Genomic DNA, 14,979 nt, shown 5'->3' with positions numbered 1-14,979 from the left:
GAAGTCCCTTTCTTTTCAGAAATACCAAAAAAAGCGAGTAACTAATCCAAAAAAGAGGTATTGAAGGAGGAAAGAAAAGAGAAGAAAAAAACAACAATGGTATTAAGAATACCACAAGGGTAAGGAAGGGCATTTGCAAACAATGGTAAAAAAGAGAATACCCGTGGGTAGAGCTCGTTAAGAAAACAAGAAATATAGAAGTTTTGAGAGAAAAACTTACAAAATACTGCAAAAATTGAAAAATACAATACTTAGCTGGAGAGCTCGGTGAAACGCTGCTATATAGCCGTGCGGCAAACGAGATCAGAGGTAACTGGGAGAAGGGCATTGTGGGTAGCAGCTTAGCTTGAGAGTTTTTGGTGTACGTGAGCTTGGTATTAGGCCAACTCGGTTCCGAGTGCTTGGAACCGAACCCATCAATGATGAATAGGAAGAAGATTAACAACTTCAGATTACTAACTTCATGAACTTTAATCATACTTTGACTTAGGAATGGGGTCCATTCCCATCATGGTATTAGAAACCCAAAAGACTTGGAGAAATTAAAAGAGCAAAACAATATCTCCGAATGGAGAGATGAAAAGTCAGCAAGCAAATGAGAGTAGTAGTGCTGAAATTGAATTCATCCTTGAGTATTGGTGAGTACCTTCATGAAGTGGTCCCTGTTTTCACAAAATCTCACCAAGGCAACACTGATATATAGACTGTATTTATATAGCATATGTCAAGAACAGAAGTAGCTCAAAACTAAAAAAGATAGCTGGTGCACAAGACCCAGGATAAAAAAGTTCCCAGTCCTGGTAGGTGCACTGGTGCAAGGACTGGAAAAGATGACAGTGTAGAATCCTCAAAATATGGAAACATTACTACAATGGGGTCAGCTCAGGCCCAGGGGTAGGATGGCTCCCTATTGTAGAAAGAAGTATCAGCCCACAAAAGTCACAAAATGTGACAGGCCAAAGAAAAGCCATAAAGTTGAAAAGTGGACTATTGAGGATAAGAAAGAAATTATGTACTGTTACTATTATGCAAAAAGCCCAGAATTTCCAAACACAAGATATACAAAAAGATTAATAGAGAAATTAGAGGAAAGAAAAATACTTCCGCATGAAAAACTGTCAGAAGCTTCAAATGAAAATTTCTGTTCATTAATATAACAGATATGTGAAAAACAGTATATAGATCAAGAAACCTTGATCTGTTTGGAAAAAGAAGCATCTGAGGAAGTGCAAAAATATAAACAACAAAACCTAGAGATATTTGAAAAGTATAAAAAAAATATGGACATGGGAAAGAAAGAGAGATTTGATGTGGTGCAATATTTATTGCAAAGGAGAAAGCCAAATTAATCAATGTAAAGAAGGCAGCCCCAAAGATATTTAAAGAGAAATACAAGCAAACGCATCTGGATATGAAAATTTTCACAATAAAAAAATAATATCATAAAACTGGAAAGTAGAAAAAAAGATAAGTAATGTAGAAGTTAAAAAAATAGAAGCTGAAGTTATGGAGTGCCTGTGAAGTGAAGGATTTGGTTTAGAAGGTCTAACGCAGGTTACATCAAAGCAGGATGGAGTGAGTCCCCAAAGTAGGGAGAAACAGGAAGATCAGGAAACATCTGAAGAAGAAATATGGATATGGGAAAGAAAAAGAGATTTAATATGATGTAATATTTATGCAAAAGAGAAAGCAAAACTAACCAATACAAAAACAGCGTCACCAAAGATATTTGAAGAGAAATACAGACAAAGGAATCCAGACATGGGAAACTTTACAATACAAAAAATAAGACAAAGAGGAAAAGCAGAAAGGTAGATTAGTAATGGAGAAGTTAAAGAAATAGAAACTGAGGTTATGGAATACCTGCAAAGTGAAGGATTTAGTGTAGAAAATCTAATTCAGAAAGCACCACAACAGGAAAGAGTAATGGATATCCAAATTAAGAGGAAACCAGTGGAACAGGAAGCTATTGGTCAGACGCCATATGAAGATAATTTGAAGCCTTCCACAGGAAACCAGTATAGATGTTCACTTGAAGCTAGACAGCAAGGGAAGGACCGGAAACTGTGGAAACTCTGATGCAGTCAATGTTCAGGAGTAATAGTCCAGTGAGTTCCCATATGATAAAGCAACGGATAGCAAAGGATGAAATTGAAGAGAATGTGCCACAGGAAGATGCTATAGAATCTTCTATACATTGCCCATAGGAACTGGAAAACAGGGGATGTGCCCTCAGTTTGAAAGAAAATGAGCTAAGAGAAGAGTTGTTGATTTAATAGACATAGACAGATATATTAAGATCAATGAAAGAAATAGACTGCAGAAGGTTAATAAAACCCCAAAGGTCAGAAGTTTGATAAAACAAATTAACACAGTAATTAGGAATGTTCATAGAGATCCATCCAGTGTGTAACAGAAGCAAACAGGATATATTACTATACAGCTAAATTAATAACTGATAAAGTTCTACCATAAGAACACATGGTAGTGAAGGAAAGGAAGCGGAGAAATTGAATACCATCATGGAAATATCAAATAGAGAAAACTATAAAGCAGTTAAGACAAGAAGTGTCACTATTAGAAGACTATAGAAAAGGGAACACATCAACAAAAATACTATCAAAGATAGATGTGATAAAAGTAATGCGCAGTACTAGAACAGACCAGGATCTATCATGCACTATCGCAAATAAACACTAAAAATTTCAGCACAGGCAGCAAAACTTAGAAGATACAAAGATAAATATAAAGAAAAAGTACGAAATAAGCAATTTATTGATGACCCAAAAAAGTTTTATAGAGAACTGGGAAATAAGGTAAAAGGAATTGAAAGACCACCAAAAAAGAAGAAATAGATACATTTTGGAGAAGTATCTGTGAAGATCCTGTGGAACATAACAAAGATATTAAATGGACAGAAGACGTTAAAGGAAGAATAAGAGGTATAAAGGTACAGGATATGAAATGGGATGAAGTAACAGCCAGAGAGATTGAAAGAAAGCCAAGAAAAGCCTCTACTTGGAAAATCCCAGGCCCAGATGTAGTACCTAACCTTTGGCTGAAAGTATTAACATCTTTGCACAAAGATTTAGCCATGAGTAGGAACTATTTATATGCACACCCCGAACAGACACCAACCTGAGTAACAACAGGAAAAGCAATGCTCCTACTTAAGAGTGAACTTGCAAGCTATCCTAAAAATTATAGACCAATAACTTGCCTTCCGACGACGTAGAAACTATACCCGGGAATTGACTTTGACAGACTTTATAGTCATTTAGAAGAAAACGCAATTATGGCAGCAGAACAAAAGGGCAATAAAAGAAAGTCATATGGAACAAAGGATCATTTGTTGTTAAATAAAGTCATAATGGAGACCTGTAAAAAGAGGAAGAATCTAAGTATGGCATGGACTGACTACAAAAAAGCATTTGATAGTATACCTCATTTGTGGATAAAAGAGTGCTTAAAAATGTATAAGATACACCCCACACTGGTCGATTACATTACAGTGACCATGAAACCGTGGCAGACCACTTTGCAATTAAGCCATGATAAAGGTCAATTTGTTATCCCAGGGATAAAAATTCAAAGGGGGATATTCCAGGGTAACTCTCTGTTACAATTACTATTCTGCCCTGCCCTTAATCCACTAAGCTGTTTACTCAACAGCTTAGGCCATAGCTATAATCTGGCTCCAAGAAAAGAACAAAGTGTAAAGACTTCTCACCTTCCCTTTGTCGATAATTTAAAACTGTATAGCTCATCAGATGAGGAAATGAAAGCACAACTGCAAGTTATCAAAACTTCAGATGATATAAGAATGTAATTTGGTCTTGATAAATGTGCAAAATTCTCAATTACATTTCAACAATACACCTCAACAACATACATCTGAATCTCAACTACATTTGTAACTATGTTTAGTATATGTCACCATAATTTAAAATTGTACTATGTTCTACAGCTGTTTTACATCTATGTTTTATTCTTGTCTTATGTCTTCAGATGGACTAAAGTCTATATTTTAAATGCTATGTTTTTTAACTGTATAATGTAAGTAATATTTAATGTAGAGCTTTTCTCCCCAGGTCTCTGCTGAAAATAGACCTGTGCCCAGTCGGACTCTCCCGGTCAACAAATGTAAATAAATCAATTAATAAATGTAAATAAATAAATAAATAAAATAAAAGCAACCTTTAAAGCAGGAAAACTGCAACGCCAGGAAAACATCAGTTTGGACAAGAATGTGATATAAAAGAACTTGAGCAAGAAGGAGTGCATAAATACTTGGAGCTGATGAAGGATCAACAATAAAACATGAACAAATGTGAATAAAACTTAGTACGGAATACTTTAGAAGATTTAAATTAATTCTAAAAACAGTGTTGACATCTAGGAACAAAATCTAAGCTATAAACCAATTTGCTCTTCCTGCCCTAACTTACAGTTTTGGAGTGATTGACTGGCCCCAAAACATGTTGGAGAGATTAGACAGGAAAAGAAAAAGGATGCTTTATGCTCACCAAATGATTTATAAAAATCAATGCATACCAAGATTATATATTCTGCGTTCCGAAGGAGGGATGGGCCTCCTTGAATTTGATTATATGTATATATCTGCAATCGTGGGACTCCATACATATCTGCTGACCTCACAAGACCCAAACATAGTGAAAGTTTTGAAACATGAGGAGAATAAATCTAATATGACTTCTCTGCTTAATTTAGCAGAAGCTTATCGGCGTCAAGCAAGGATGGAAATCAAACCAGAAGTAGATAAAAATCAGGCAGCAACTGAATGTGCCAAAAAACAAAAGAAAGAATTTAAGGTGAGGGATCAGATGAGAAGGCAAGAAATGTGAAAAAAGCATAAATATAGTTGCAAATATAGAAAACTTCTGGAAGAACCTCATGTTAATCAGGAATGAACACAGAAATGGTTAAATAGACGAAAATTCAAACCAAGAGATGAAAGGCTAATATTGGCAGCCCAAGTTAGTGAGCTGCGTACATCTTAGGTTTACAAAGTCCATTGAGCATGTGGGAGAAACAGACAAATGTAGGTTTTGTAAAACCAAATTGGAAACAGTTGCACATCTCACTGTTGGTTGCGACATACTAATGGTAGAATTACTGTATACTGAAAGGCATAATAATGTGGCGAGACTGTTGCACTGGGGATTGTGCAAACATCATGGTACTGAAGTGGTTTAAAAACACAGGAAACATGAGACACAAAGCATCACAGAAAATGAAGAAGTCTACATTACATGGGATTATATCCATTACCAACAGTTCAAAAGATAGATGCTAGAAAACCAAATATAGTGTTCCAAGAAAAGAAGACAAGACTAGCATTGATCATTGAAATTGTCACACCCATTGACTACAGTGTCTTGCGTACAGAGAGACACAAAGTCATAAAATATCAGGATCTGCAGGCAGAAATTACTGCAATATGGAAGAAAGATACCCAGACAGTTCCAATAGTAGTAGGAGCAACGGGTCTTATAAAAAAGAATTTACAATGGTACTTAGATATGTTACCAATACATGTAATTCCGTACAAACTGCAGAAGGAGTCATTACTGGGCACATTGTGGGTGCTTCAAAGAGCACTATTGGCTGACATCAAAGATTGAAACAATACTAATTTCATGAACTTTAATCATACTTTGACTTAGGAATGGGGTCCATTCCCGTCATGGTATTAGAAACCCAAAAGACTTGGAGAAATTAAAAGAGCAAAACAATATCTCAGAATGGACAGATGAAAATTCAGCAAGCAAAGCAGAGTAGTAGTGCAGAAATTGAATTCATCCTCAAGTCTTGGCGAGTACCTTCATGAAGTGGACCCTGCTTTCACAAAATCTCACCAAGGCAGCACTGATATATATATATATATATATATATATATAGAGAGAGAGAGAGAGAGAGAGACTGTATTTATATAGCATACATCAAGGACAAAAGTAGGTCAAAAATTAAATAAGATAGCTGGTTGCACAAGACCCAGGATAAAAAAAGTTCCCAATCTTGGTAGGTGTACTGGTGCCAGGACTGGAAAAGATGACAGTGTAGAATCCTCAAAATACAGAAACATTACTAGAATGGGGTCAGGCCAGGCCCAGGGGGAGGATGGCTCCCTGTTGTAGAAGGAAGTAGCACTCCACAAAAATCGAAAAAAAAATGATAAGCCAAAGAAAAGCCATAAAGACGAAAAGTGGACTATTGAGAATAAGAAATAAATTATGTATTGTTACTATTATGCAAAAAGCCCAGAATTTCCAAACAAAAGATATACAAAAAGATTAAGAGAGAAATTAGAGGAAAGAAAAATACTTCTGCAAGAAAAACTGTCAGAAGCTTCAAATGAAAATTTCTGTTCATTAATATAACAGGTTTGTGAAAAACAGTATAGATCAAGAAACCTTGATCTGTTTGCAAAAAGAAGCATTTGAGAAAGTGCGAAAATATAAACAACAAAACCTAGAGATATTTGAAAAGTATAAAAAAAATATGGACATGGGAAAGAAAGAGAGATTTGATATGATGCAATATTTATGCAAAGGAGAAAGCCAAATTAATCAATGTAAAGAAGGCAGCCCCAAAGATAATTAAAGGGAAATACAGGCAAAGGCATCTGGATATGGAAAATTTCACAATAAAAAAAATAATATCATAAAGATGGAACGTAGAAAACAAGATTAGTAAAGTAGAAGTTAAAAAAATAGAAGTTGAAGTTATAGAGTGCCTGCAAAGTGAAGGATTTGGTGTAGAACGTCTAACACAGGTTACATCACAGCAGGATGGAGTGAGTCCCCAAAGTAGGGAGAAACAGAAAGATCAGGAAACATCTGAGAAATAAATATGAACATGGGAAAGAAAAAGAGATTTAATATTATGTAATATTTGTGCAAAGGAGAAAGCAAAACTAACCAATACAAAAACAGTGGCTCCAAAGATATTTGAAGTGAAATACAAACAAAGGAATCCGGACATGGGAAACTTTACAATACAAAAAAATAAAAAGACAAAGAGGAAAAGTAGAAAAGGAGATTAGTAATGGAGAACTTAAAGAAATAGAAACTGAGGTTATGGAATACCTGCAAAGTGAAGGATTTAGTGTAGAAAATCTAATTCAGAAAGCACCACAACAGGATAGAGTAATGGATATCCAAATTAAGAGGAAACCAGTGGAACAGGAAACAATTGGTCAGATGCCAAATGAAGATAATTTGGAGCCTTCCACAGGAAACCAGTATAGATGTTCACTTGAAACTAGACAGCAAGGGAAGGAACATGAAACTGTGGAAGCTCTGATGCAGTCAATGTTGAGGAGTGATAGCCCAGTGAATTCCCATATGATAAAGCAACGGATGGCAAAGGATGAAATTGAAGAGAATGTGCCACAGGAAGATGCTATAGAATCTTCTATAGAATGCCCGTAGGAACTGGAAAACAGGGGATGTGTCCTCAGTTTGGAAAAAAAAATGAGCTAAGAGAAGAGTTGGTTGATTTAATAGACATAGATATACTAAGATGGAAGGGGAGCAAGGCTAGGTGTATTAGAGGCGGTTTCAAATTGTTTTATCATGGTGTTGATGGAAGGAGAAATGGCGTAGGCATTATCCTGAAGGAACAGTATGCTAAGAGTGTTTGGAGGTGAAAAGAGTGTCGGATAGAGTGATGTTTATGAAGCTGGAAATTGATGGTGTAATGATGAATGTTGTTAGTGCATATGCTCCAGAAGTTGAGTGTGTGATGGATGTGAAAGAAAAATTTTGGAGTGAGATAGATGAAGTGGTGATGACTGTACCCAAGGGTGAGAGACTGGTGATTGGAGCAGATTTCAATGGGCATGTTGGTGAAGGGATCACAGGGGATGAGGAAGTGATGGGTAGGTATGGTGTTAAGCAAAGGAATGCAAAAGGTCAGATGGTAAAGGATTTTGCAAAAAGGATGGACATGGCTGTGATGAATACGTATTTTAACAAGAGGGAGGAGCATAGGGTGACATACAAGAGTGGAGGAAGATGCACACAGGTGGATTATATCTTATGTAGAAGAGCCAGTCTGAAGGACATTGGAGACTGTAAAGTGGTGGCAGGGGAAAGTGTAGTTAGGCAGCAAATGATGGTGGTTTGTAGGATGACATTGGTGATCAAGAAGAGGAGAATGAGTGTGAGGGCAGCACCAAGGATCAAATGGTGGAAATTGAAAAAGGGTAATTGTGAGGTGATGTTCAGGGAAGAGTTAAGACACTGGGTGGCAGTGAAGAGTTACCGAATAGCTGGGTAACTACAGCAGAACTAGTAAGAGAGATGGCTAGAAAGGTGCTTGGTGTGACATCTGGAAAGAGGAAGGAGGACAAGGAGACCTGGTGGTGGAATGAAGACATACAGGAGAGTATACAGAGAAAGAGGTTGGCAAAGAAGAAGTGGGATTGTCAAAGAGATGAAAAAAGTAGACAAGAGTATAAGGAGATGAGGTGCATGGCAAAGAGAGAGGTGGCGAAGGCTAAGGATAAGGCATATGAAGAGTTGTATAAAAGGTTGGATACTAAGGAGGGAGAAAAGGACCTCTACTGATTGGCTAGACAGAGGAACCGAGCTAGTAAAGATGTGCAGCAGGTAAGGGTGATAAAGGATAATGAGGGAAACATACTCACAAGTGAGGAGAGTGTGTTGAGCAGATGGAAAGAGTACCAAAGGAGTTGACGAATGAAGAGAATGAGAGGGAGAGAAGGTTGGATGATGTGCAGATAGTGAATCATGACATGCAGTGGATTAGCAAGGAGGAAGTAAGGATAGCTATGAAGAGGATGAAGAACGGAAAGGCTGTTGGTCCAGATGACATACCTGTGGAAGCATGGAGGTGTTTAGGTGAAATGGCAGTGGAGTTTTTAACTAGATTGTTTAATGAAATCTTGGAAAGTGAGAGGATGCCTGAGGAATGGAGAAAAAGTGTTTTGGTACCGATTTGTAAGAATAAGGGTGATGTGCACAGCTGTAGTAACTACAGAGGGATTAAACTGATCAGTCACAGCATGAAGTTATGGGAAAGAGTAGTGGAAGCTATGTTAAGAAGGGAGGTGATGATTAGTGATCAGCAGTATGGTTTCATGCCAGGAAAGAGCACTACAGATGCGATGTTTGCTCTGAGAGTGTTGATGGAGAAGTACAGAAAAGGTCAGAAGGAGTTGCATTGTGTCTTTGTGGATTTAGAGAAAGCATATGACAGGGTGCCTAGAGAGGAGTTGTAGTATTATATGAGGAAATTGGGAGTGTCAAAGAAGTATGTAAGAGTGGTACAGAATATGTACAAGGGTAGTGTGACAGCGGTGAGGTCTGTGGTGGGAGTGACGGATGCATTTAAGGTGGAGGTGGGATTACATCAAGGATCAGCTCTGAACCCTTTCTTACTTGCAATGGTGATGGACAGGTTGATAGATGAGATCAGACAGGAGTCCCCGTGGACTATGATGTTTGCAGATGACATTGTGATCTGTAGTGAGAGTAGGGAACAAGTGGAGGAGACCCTGGAGAGGTGGAGATATGCTCTAGAGAGAAGAGGAATGAAGGTCAGCAGGACTAAGACAGAATATATCTGTGTGAATGAGAGGGAGGAGAGAGGAATGGTGGGGATGCAGGGAGTAGAGGTGGTGAAGGTGAATGAGTTTAAGTACTTGGGATCAACAGTTCAGAGTAATGGTGAGTATGGAAGAGAGGTGAAGAAGAGAGTACAGGCAGGATGAAGTGGGTGGAGAAGAGTGTCAGGAGTGATTTGTGACAGACGAGTACCAGTAAGAGTGAAAGGGAAGGTCTACAAGAGGGTAGTGAGACCAGCTATGTTATATGGGTTGGAGACAGTGGCATTCACAAAAAGGCAGGAGTCAGAGCTTGGTGTGGCAGAGTTGAAGATGTTAAGATTTGCACTGGGTGTGACAAGGATGGACAGGATTAGGAATAAGTATATTACAGGGTCAGCCCAGGTTGGAAGGTTTGGAGACAAAGCCAGAGAGGCAAGATTACATTGGTTTGGATATATGCTGAGGAGGGATGTAGAGTATATTGGGGAAAAGATGCTAAGGATGAAGCTGTCAGGTAACAGGAAAAGATGGAGGCCTAAGATAAGGTTTATGGATGTGGTGAGAGAGGGCATGCAGGTAGTTGGTGTGACACAGCAAGATGCAGAGGTCAGGAAGAAATGGAAACAGTTGATCTGCTGTGGCGACTCCTAATGGGAGCAGCCGAAAAAAGAAGAAGAAGACAGATATATTAAGATCAATGAAAGAAATAGACTGTAGAAGGTTAATAAAACCCAAAAGATCAGACGTTTGATGAAACAAATTAACACAGTAATTAGGAATGTTCATAGAGATCCATCCAGTGTAACAGAAGCAAACAGGATATATTACTATACAGCTAAATTAATAACTGATAAAGTCCAACCACAAGAGCACAGGGTAGTGAAGGAAAGGAAGGGGAGAATTGAATACCATCATGGAAATATCAAATAGAGAAAACTATAAAGCAGTTAAGACAAGACGTGTCACTATTAGAAGACTATAGAAGCGGGGACAGATCAACAAAAATACTAAGAAAGATAGATTGGATAAAAACAATGCATAGCATTAGAACAGACCAGGATCTATCATGCACTATCGCAAATAAAAACTAAATTTTTCAGCACAGGTGGAAAAATTTAGAAGATATGAAGATGACTATAAAGAAAAAGTATGAAATAAGCAATTTATTGATGACTGAAAAAAGTTTTATAGTGAATTGGGAAATAAGGTAAAAGGAATTGAAAGACCAGCAAAAAAGAAGAAATAGATACATTTTGGAGAAGTATCTATGAAAATCCTGTGGAACATAACAAAGATGCTAAATGGACAGAAGAAGTTAATGAAAGAATAAGAGAAGAGGGTTAAAGGTATAGGGTTTGAAATGGGAAAATGTAACAGCCAGAGAGATTGAAACAAAGTTAAGAAAAACCTCTACCTGGACAACCCCAGGCCCAGATGCAGTACCTAACTTTTGGCTGAAAGTATTAACATCTTTGCACAAAGATTTAGCCATGAATAAGAACTATTTATATGAGCACCCCGAACAGACACCAACCTGATTAACAACAGGAAAAACAATGCTCCTACTTAAGAGTGAACCTGCAAGCTACCCTAAAAATTATAGACCAATAACTTGCCTTCCGACGACATAGAAACTATACCCGGGAATTGACTTCGACAGACTTTATAGTCATTTAGGAGAAAACGCAATTATGGCAGTACAACAAACGGGCAATAAAATAAAGTCATATGGAACAAAGGATCATTCATTGTTAAATAAAGTCATAATGGAGAACTGAAAAAAGTGTAAGAATCTAAGTATGGCATGGATTGACTACAAAAAAGCATTTGATAGTATACCTCATTCATGGATAAAAGAGTGCTTAAAAATATTTAAGATACACCCCACACTGATTGATTACATTACAGTGACCATGAAACCATGGCAGACCACTTTGCAATTAAGCCATGATAAAGGACAAATTGTTATCCCGGGGATAAAAATTCAAAGGGGGATATTCCAGGGTGACTCTCTATCACCATTACTATTCTGCCTTGCCCTTAAATCCACTAAGCTGTTTACTCAACAGCTTAGGCTATGGCTATAATCTGGCTCCTAGAAAACAATAAAGTGTAAAGACGTCTCACCTTCTCTTTGTCAATGATTTAAAACTGTATAGCTCATCAGATGAGATACTGAAAGCACAACTGCAAGTTGTCAAAACTTTTTCAGATGATATAAGAATGTCATTTGGTCTTGATAAATGTGCAAAAGCAACCTTTAAAGCAGGAAAACTGCAACGTCAGGAAAACATCAGTTTGGGACAAGAATGTGATATAAAAGAACTTAAGCAAGAAGGAGTGCATAAATACTTGAGAGCTGATGAAGGATCAACAATAAAACATGAACAAATACTTTAGAAGACTTAAATTAATACTGAAAACAGCATTGACATCTAGGAACAAAATCCAAGCTATAAACCAATTTACTCTTCCTGTCCTTACTTACAATTTTGGAGTGACTGACTGGCCCCAAAACGTGTTGGATACATTAGATAGGAAAACAAAAAGGATGCTTCATGCTCACCAAATGATTATATATTCTGTGTTCCGAAGGAGGGATGGGCCTCCTTGACATTGATTATATGTATAGGTCTGCAATTGTGGGACTCCACACATATATGCTGACCTCACAAGACCCAAGCATAGTGACAGTTTTGAAACATGAGGAGAATAATCTAATATGACTTCTCTGCTTAATCTAGCAGTAGCTTATCAGCATCAAGCAGGAATGGAAATCACACCATAAGTAGATAAAAATCAGGCAGCAACTGAATGCGCCAAAAAACAAAAGAAAGAATTTAAGGTGAAGGATCAGATGAGGAGGCAAGAAATGTGGAAAAAGCATAAATATAGTTGCAAGTATAGAAAACTTCTGGAAGAATCTCATGTTGATCAGGAATGAACACAGGAATGGTTAAGGAGAGGCAAATTCAAACCAAGAGATGAAAGGTTAATATTGGTGGCCCAAGACAGTGAGCTGCATACATGTTCATTTACAAAGTCCATTGAACATGTGGGAGAAACAGACAAATGTAGGTTTTGTAAAACCGAATTGGAAACAGTTGCACATCTCGTTGCTGGTTGTGGCATACTAATGGCAGAAGGACTGTATGCTGAAAAGCATAATAATGTGGTGAGACTGTTGCACAGGGGATTGTGTAAACATTATGGTACTGAAGTGGTTGAAAAACACTGGAAACATAAGCCACAAAGCATCATAGAAAATGAAGAATTCTGCATCACATGGGATCATCCATTACCAACAGTTCAAAAGACAGATGCTAGAAAACCAGATATAATGGTCCAGGAAAAGAAGACAAAAGTAGCATTGATCATTGAAATCACCACACCCAATAACTACAGTGTCCTGTGTACAGAGAGACACAAAGTCATAAAATGTCAGGATTTGCAGACAGAAATTACAGCAGTGTGGGAGAAAGATACCCAGACAGTTCCAATAGTACTAGGAGCAACAGGTCTTATAAAGAAGAGTCTATAATCATATTTTGATAAGTTACCAATACATGTAACTCCATAAGAATTGCAGAAGGAGCAATTAGTGGGCGCATTGCGGGTGCTGCAAAGTGCACTTCTGGGTGACATCAAAGAATGAAACAATATTAATTTCATGAACTTTAATCATACTTTGACTTAGGAATGGGATCCATTCCCATCATGGCATTAGAAACCCAAAAGATCTGGAGTAATTAAAAAAATAAATATTATAATATTATATTCATAAAATAACAGAAAGTAGAACTAAGCCAACACAAGAACGGAGAAAGGAGATTTTGCCGATATGGATGAGGATGACTGCAATTTGAGGTATAGAGAACAGGCAAGAGGAGGCTGGAATTTATTGGAGAAAAGTGCAAAGGAACCAGTGTAATGGGACAAATAACTAGAGAGGTGAAACTGCAGGCTAGAGACCACCCCCATCATCAGGGATTGTTATCAGAATATAGGTAAAGAGAAAGGGACGGGGGGATCTTAAGTGAAAGTCCTGTTCTGGCAGAGCTTTTTTTTAATCTAGAACAGAAGCTGCTGAGAAAAAGGGATAATTAGTAGGGCATATACATTTCACAATAATAGGAATCGATCAGAGGAGGTTAGAAAAGATTAGGAAGAGAGACTGGATAAGCACTTAACAAGGAAACAATGAGAGGACATATGTATGGCTCCCAAGTATGCAACAAAGTTTTGAAGATTTAAGTTTTTTGCTTGGAAGTGTTTGCATAAATATTTTATACCCCAAGCAAACTCCAAAGAAATTTTCCTTGGGTAACTGGGAACACATGTTTTAGGAGTGTAATAAATTGGCAGACTTCAAAAAATTCCCTACAGATTACTCTGTAAGAAATAGTGGATGAGCAAATGGATGTAACTAAGGAAATGATCTTTTCAGCTGGGATTCAAGATCTAAATTGCATAGACATAGTAAGGCCTTGCGAAGTTTAATTCTGGTGGCTGCTAAAAAAACACAGTTACCAGAAAATGGAAATCAAAGTATAAACCAACTGTATTTGAGGTGTTGCATACTGTTAACAGAGAAAAAAGAACTGGAAGTGGAATTTTTAGAAAGAAATGCAGTATCAAATTACATTGAAAAAATGGAAATTGTGGGATACAAAAATATATGAGATGTATAATGTTTATAACTTGGAATAGGTTAATATGTTTTTTTTTTCTTTTTCATAAAAGTGTACTTATCTATGTCTTAATTGATAATGCAATAAAAGTGTTAAAAATAAAGTGTGCAGGAATAAATGTGAGAATTTGCTATACTGGCAATGAATCGTCCTCTTTCTGAGTTACAGGTGGCAGACACCAAGTAGCAGCAATTGTTAACATCATAGAGAAGGACAACAAAGGCATGGATGACTACCTGAACGAGAGTCCCGACAGACCTTTGTGAAACATGCATATTTGTGATAATGTGCCTCACAGGCTGGGGAAGCTGAAACTGTTGATTAGTATAATATGAATGCAAGCATAAAATGTTACATTTTGTAAAATACACAAACTGAAAATTGCACTGGCAGGTTTAGTTGTATAATAAACTTCATGTATGTTGGGTTACTTTGCATTTTTGTGTGTTAAGAAAACAGAAGTTTGTATTTAACATAATGCCAGATCTTTATTATTCCTAGTCCATCCACTTCAACTTCTGGAATGTTAACCATCAGGCAGATCTGATCTTGCAAGTTATTGCATGTGTTCTGCCCTCTGCCTCTTCAGATCGGGTTTTCAGCTAGCTCTCAAAGTGAAACTATAGCTATGGGAAATGACAGATGGGTATGGACAGGGTTCAGAGTAGGTCTACTAAACACATCCATATGTGA

The sequence above is a fragment of the Protopterus annectens genome, chromosome 1.part2, assembly GCF_019279795.1.
Source record: "Protopterus annectens isolate FY-2018-M chromosome 1.part2, PAN1.0, whole genome shotgun sequence".
Classification (NCBI taxonomy): domain Eukaryota; kingdom Metazoa; phylum Chordata; order Ceratodontiformes; family Protopteridae; genus Protopterus; species Protopterus annectens.
This window is presented reverse-complemented; position numbering follows the sequence as displayed.